Here is a 7,500-nt window from a genome sequence, read left to right on the forward strand (position 1 = left end):
AATCCAAGAGGGCAGAAAGAACACAGAAGAACAGAGAGAGAATGAAGAGTGAAAGAAGAAAGAAAGAGGGGTGGAAATGGATGAAGGGAGAGATGAAGAGCAAAGAGAAGCAAAGCATGAAAAGACAGCAAGAGGTAGAGAGAGAGAGAGAGAGAGAGAGAGAGGGACACAGAAAACGAACAAAGTTAACACAGCATTTTGGTTTCATTACCAAATTCAAGGCAAACTCCCTTGAAGCAAAATAAAAAGCCCAAGTGCCACAGCACATCGTACGCCCGCTGCTACAAAAACACACTCGGTCCCAAAGGCACCAGAAAGTTCTCTCAAACTCATTCATTTTTCATAACCACATGATAGCCCAATGCAACAAATCGTTCATCTGGCTCTCAGCAATATATTTCCTTTATATCGCCATTTGCTTGATGCACCATAACGAAGGTTTTATTCCTCTTTGTTTGAGTTCATTCTAGCAAGTTTTTTTTTATGAGACTCTTCAGAGACAAAAATGTCTGTGAATACCAATGAGATTTCAAGAATGAATTTCTCTCGTGTGCCTTCCTCTGTTTGGTCATCGTCTCTCTCTTACTTTCACCCCCCTCCCCTCATCCTCTTCTGTCTTTCTCCTCCCTCTCTTTATTCTCTCTCTCCTGCTTTTCTCTACCTCTCTCCATCCACTTTGCTGCCCTCCTTTGACACTCGTCCCCTCATTCATCCTCTGCTCTCATCTCTCCATTCCTTCCACCTTTCCCCTCTTCTCTTTCATGTTCTTCACCTCTTCACCTGCCCTCTCCCTTCTTTTCCCCCTTCTCCCTCCCTCGCTCCTCCTTTCCTCTCTGCACGACACTCTCCCTCTCTTCTCCACTCCTCTCCTCTGTTCCTATCTGCATGACTGAGTGCCTCTCCCTCTCTCTTTTTCCTCTCCTCTCCTCTCCCTACAGTATCTGCATGACCGAGCGCCTCTCCTCTCCCCTCCTCTCCTCCTTTCCTCTCCTCTACTCTCCTCTCTCCCTATCTGCATGACTGAATGCCTCTCTCTCTCCTCCCCACTCCTCCTTTCCTCTCCTCTCCTCTCTTCCTATCTGCATGACTGAGAACCTCTCCCGTCGCATGCTTATGAAAAGCAGGACGTCTCCTTTCATGTCTGTCACATCAGAGAAACGAGTGCATTCTTCTCTCTCAGTCATCGCTGTCAACACAGTCTCTTTGTCCCACGGTGCCTCCGGCTTTTTTTTTTTTTTTTTTTGTCAGACACCATATCACTTTTTTAAGACTTTTTCATCTCCCTTTGAGACGGGCCGCTTTTTTTTCTGTGAGGGGTCTCAGCCATTCTTTCGGCACACACTTAGAAGACAAAGCCCGAGATTCATCTGTATTCAAAGCTGAGTCACACAGTTACGAAGCAAGACTGCAGTAATTAAGATATGAGAGAGATACGCTGATAGAGAGACTATAGAAATGCCTGTGCATATGAGTGAGATAGTTAGATAGAGAGAGAGAGGGAGAAGGGTGTGTGTGTGTGTGTGTGGGGGGGGGGTTGGAGACGAGGGAACAGCTCTCCTCTTTGTGGCTGAGCTAAAAAAAAAAGAAAAGAAAATGTCTCCCCATATATCTTATGTCGCCATAACAACCAAATGTGAGCTCATGGAATAGGAACTTGGTGGTCTTTTGACACCGCGACCTCTCACCCATGACTGCACTCATACAGTATGTGTGTGTGTGTGTGTGTGTGTAAGATTGAGAGAAAGCAAGTGAGCGAAAGAGGCGGAAATAGTCTTAAGGACTCTTTGTCTACTCAAAGTCTGTGAAGATTTCCACATCTCACCTGAGCCGCACAGAATCCTTCTTGCACACGACTCATATCCGCATAACAAACAGAACAACGGGATGCAAAGCTTAGCTGTGAATCACGATAATTGCCTTTCGTGCACAAACATGCTTTTGACTGAAAGGAATTTCCGTGGGAACTCTATGACGAAAATAGCTTTGATAAGACTTCAGGGCATATTGCCACCAGGAGGATAAGATAGCTCATGAAGATAGACGATATAGCTCCTGTGACTAAAGGTACATGATACGTGGGGATAGGGTTACACCTTTTGCCCAGTTCCATTTATTCTGATTGGATGATCAAGATGATTTGCCTACTGATGACTGAAGTTCTCCAGGGAGGACATTGTTGCCATATATCAATGGGAGTGTGACACACTCTTAGAAAAAAAGTTATAGAACCAAAAATGGTTCTATTGCATGCTTCATATATGGCATTTCTAGATGGTTCTTTAAATGATTTTGAAGGGCTAATCAAACGAATATGTTCTTTAAAGACTGTATGGTTCTATATGGCACCTCAAGAACCCTTTTTTAAGAGTTCAGAGCGATAATAATGAGGAACATTGCCCCGGAACATTGCCCAAAAAACTGCCTCATGCGTCATCAGCTTACGGTCTGTGAGACTCTCTGTGAGATGCGTTAAAATGAGTATTAGTCGTTTGGTTGTTTGCTTGCTGTTTGAAAGCTTTTATAAGGCCTTCAGGATTTGCACTGCTGCTGCAGCTCTGTGAAATGGATAACGAGCGTTTGGGAGTACTGAACGTTCTCATGACTCTCTTGTAAATTAACACACCCACGAGCTCCTGCCGACTGACGAAGACAACAAACCAAATAGAGTCGTGAGAGACGGCATGCAGCTGCTGATGGATGAAATAGTCGAACTTTCAGTCGTGTCGCAAAGGGTCTTCTAATCTACGCTTTTAGATAAAAAAACTGAATCAGATGGATTATAATGCATGCAAGGCCTGAGGTGCTTTGAGCATGGACTTGCATTTGAATGGCCACACACTCTCTCTCGCACACACACACACACGCACACACTCATGCACGCACACACACACACACACACACACACACACACACACACACACACACACACACACACACACACACACACACACACACACACAGACACACACACACACACACACACACACACACACGCGAAACGTTCGCTTCTCTCCCGCTACCCTTAGCAATTCCTGTCCTACTGCTTCTTTGTTCCCAATGTTAACAATGTCCTTGCAATCTGTTGTTTTGATCTCTTCCTCTCTCTGCTTGTCCTGCGGCTGCACCAGACGTAACACCGGCTCTCCAAGGTCAAACACAAGTCCTCCAAGGTCAAAGCCATCTGATCCCACCTTCTCCCTCTTTATCTACTCCCAGCCCTCAAGTCAAGTCCAGTCAAGGTTATTTATATAGCGCATCTGATATACAGAGGTCATTCAGTGTGCTCTACTCCTCCGGTCTCCTACAAGATCTCTTTCAACTGACAAGCAGAGGTGTATGAATAGCCTATACACACACACACGCACACACACACACACACACACACACACACACACACACACACACACACACACTAGGGGTGGCACGGTTCACAAAATCTGCGGTTCGGTTCGTATCACGGTTTAGGGTCACGGTTTTCGGTTCGGTGCGGTTCTCGTTTTTATTTTTTCTTTTACTCTTTAACACTCCAGAAACAAATTTCAGCACATAGCTTAATCATCCACAATTAGGCTAGAGTATTTAGAGAATATTATCATGTCATAATGCACAAACTGAATTTGACTTCACATAAAGCACATTATTGTCTGAGGAAACTTTAAGCTTCAGTTGAGATTTTGATAAAGCAAGAGGGAAGACATTGATGATTTCAACAATCTTTTCATTTATTTGGCAGGGATGGTGCACCAGCACAAAATGTAGGTCGTCCACCCATATTTTTCATTGCATCACCTTTTTATCGCTCTCCTTTCATAGTGTGAATGATTTTTTAACAAGATGTAAAGCTTGTCTTTATTTGAAACACACACATTATGTAATTATTTATTCATTCTATATACTGACATGTCTGATATTCATAACAGCAAACTTTATGCTTTAGCATACTATTCATTATAACTCCACCTCTTAAATTCAGCTGTCTGGCTGAAGCCTCAAAATATTGTAAACAAAGTAGCAGGCTAAGCTCATCATACTCTACTGGTTGGACTGTTCAGTTTCCCAACATGTGTTTTAGTTTCAAGGTAAGCTAATACTTTTTCTCCTTGGGACAGGCCCTTTTAAGCCTTGGAGTTGAAAACATTGGTATTGAGATGGTCAGTCAACTTGAATGCAAGAGATTTGATCAAATGTCTGATGCTAACCGTTTTTAACAGTAATTTAGCTAATCGTCTTCTGTGCGTCATTGCGTTCACGATTGTGAATGTTCTATTTGGATTAATGTGCATGTCGAGGGCGGTTGTCCATTGAGCGCGCACGAGAGCGGGCCAAGGAGAATGAGTTTACTTCTACTGTTTGGTAAAGTTGCACGCATAGTCTACAGTTGCGGAAGAACATGCTTCCACCCGAGCAGGGTCAGGTGCATCAGTTTGACAATGCTAGGGATGATCTCTCGCACTTGCCATTTCTAAAACCTTGCGCGCAGCACTCAAAACTCCATACTCCTACTCTCGCACATAAGGGAAACACGTCGTCACATACGTGAATCAATTGCGCATGCCATAACTAGCCTGAACCGTAGGACCGTACGACGAAAACACACTCCGAACCGTGACATGCGAACCGCACGGTTCGGAGCATTTTTCAAAAACCGTGCCACCCCTAACACACACACACACACACACACACACACACACACACACACACACACACACACACACACACACACACACACACACACACACACAGTGTGTGTTGTGTTGATAGAAAAGTGTTGTTATACAGTAGATACAGCTGTCACATTTACATGATCTGAGAAAGTGACCTGCTATGTAATGACCTTCCCCCATCTCCTCAACCAGCGATATACATGGAAGGCCCCTACCACCCCTCCACCCCCTCCCTCTCTCTCTCTCTCTCTCTCTCTCTCTCACACACACACACACACACACACACACACACACACTCTCTAGGAATGCATCCATATTTTCTGCATATATGAGATTTGTCTACATTGTAGATTGGCTCTTCAGTGATTAAATATGAGTAAATGAGTATTTGCTTGCTGTTTGAAAACTTTTATAAGAGTGTGTGTATGTATGTGTGCGTGTACAGTATGTGTTTGTGTGTGAGAGAGAGTGTGTGTGTGTGAGACAGAGTTTTATGAGGCAGATTCCCTTTCATTAGACACAGTTAATCAACTCTCCACCTCTTTTACAGATGGAAATACCCTCTTTCTCCATCTCTCTCTCTCACTCACACACACACACACACACACACACACAAACACACAAACACACACACACACACGCACACGCACACGCACACGCACACGCACACGCACACATACAAACACGCACGTGTGCACGCACACACACACACACACAATCGAACACACACACAAGAGGTGTGACTGTGTGTGCAGCTCACATGGCCCTGCGGTATTATGGAGGGAAACCCTCCCTCCTTTTTCCTGGAGAAAGGGCAAAATGACATGAACAGATGCGTGAGTCATTGTCTACATCCTCTTTATTGACTCTCTCTCTCTCTCTCCATCAAACACACATACTGGCCACTTTCTAATGACTTATAAGGTCTTATAACTTCTGTTCCCACAGAAGAATCAAGTAGTCAAGTGGTCTGTGCATAGGCTATCAAAAGTTGAAAAAAGATTACCTATGTGCAGATACAGTATCTGTGCGTACAGTATATGTGTGTGTGTGTGTGTGTGTGTGTGTGTGTAATGTACTGTACAGTGTTATGCTCCGTTCACACATCGACTTCTATCTTTACACTTGTGTGAAACAAGACCGCCAGCAACTATTCTCACTGTACAGCCATGGTGATTTATTAGCCAAACACAAATGACATGTCCAGTTTGAGTTATTTTTGTGACGTATGCGTGTGTGTGTGTGTGTGTGTGTGTGTGTGTGTGAGCGTGTGCGTGTGAGAGAGATGTCTGTCTATGTGTAAAATCCCCCATATTAACAGAGCTATATGAGATAGTGTAGAGCAGATGTAAAGCATTAGGTTAGCATTAGCAGCTGGCTAAGGCCCTGTTCACATGAGGCTGTTTTTTTAAATGCTTTTAAAGAAACACTAAAGCACTTTTCCTCTGTCGCACGAACACTATTTGTTTATAATTATGAAAGTATGATGCATTGCGACATTAAAGCAATTCAAATTTGTACTTTCTTATGTGTTATTCCATTGTACTACAGAACCACCCGATGAACTTACATAGTGCGGTTATAGCCGATGGAGGGCCGCAAAGCGAATGCAGAAGTGCCATTCACCCGGAATCATACTGACTAAGGGGCGATGCATCATACTCGGCCACTGGACAGACAAACACACAAACACACACACAAATACAAACACACACACACTCTGTCTCACAAATACACACACATATAGACACATAATCAGTGCTACTAAATAAATAGCATGTGCAAGCACACACACACACACACACACACACACACACACACACACACACTTCTCAGAGATAGGTACTGAACAGTCCAGCTATCCAGATCTGCTTGTTTGTGTATACATGTCAACTCGGCCTCCCATCTCACCGCTCTTCAACTGATGCTCTCTTCTCTACCCATAGCAAATCTGTGTGCATACACACTTGCGTGTGTGTGTGTGTGTGTGAGCCTACGCTGTCCTCCTGCCTGTTTGCTCAGTAAACGGAGTGCTGCATGCCAGAGGTCTGAGCCTCGTACTGGCACGCTCTTAATGACTCTCTGTGCCTCTCTCTCTCTATCTCTCTCCCTCTCTCTCTCTCTCTCTCTCTCTAACCCTCTCTCTCCCTCTCTCTCTCCTTTTCGCTCTTGTTCTCCACCCATCTCTCCATCTTTTTCCCATTCCACCTCTTTCTTTCTCTCTGTCTCACTTTCTACCTCGGCATCTCTATCATTCTCTGTACCCCTTCTCTCCTCCATCCCTGTCTCTCTCTCTCCACCTCTCTCTTAACCTCTCTTTCCCTCTCTCTCTATATCTGTGTGAACTGCACTAGACAGGATGGACAGAGCAATACTCAGTCTCCGGCTGGAATGACGTTTCTGTCTGTCACACACACACACACACACACACACACACACACACACACACACACACACACACACACAGCCATGAAGCTCTTTCTCTCTTCATTTTTCTCTCCATCTTGTCATATCTATGGCTCTCTTAAATCATCATCTTTCTCTCTGACACACACTCATATCATCTCTCTGCATGTAACACACTTCTCTTTCAATTCACAATTCTCTCTCCCTTTCTCTCTCTCTCTCTCTCTCTCTGTGTCCTTTGTTCTCTCCTGAAAGCTGTGAAAATGACATCCAAGCTGACACACTGAAAGCCATGAACATGAGCAGCACAATGAGGCTACATGCTGTATGTGTGTGTGTGTGTGTGTGTGTGTGTGTGTGTGTGTGTGTGTGTGTGTGTGTGTGTGTGTGTGTGTGTGTGTGTGTGTGTGTGTGTGTGTGTGTGTGTGTG

General features: G+C 44.3%; 1 protein-coding gene across 2 annotated transcripts in view; it reads right to left on the reverse strand.

Moving 5' to 3' along the window:
* chst11 (carbohydrate (chondroitin 4) sulfotransferase 11) overlaps nt 1-7,500 on the reverse strand; it is a 50,259-nt gene that overhangs the window by 3,608 nt on the left and 39,151 nt on the right. The window lies entirely within an intron of this gene.

Source organism: Sardina pilchardus, chromosome 17 (genome assembly GCF_963854185.1).
Source record: "Sardina pilchardus chromosome 17, fSarPil1.1, whole genome shotgun sequence".
NCBI classification, from domain to species: domain Eukaryota; kingdom Metazoa; phylum Chordata; class Actinopteri; order Clupeiformes; family Clupeidae; genus Sardina; species Sardina pilchardus.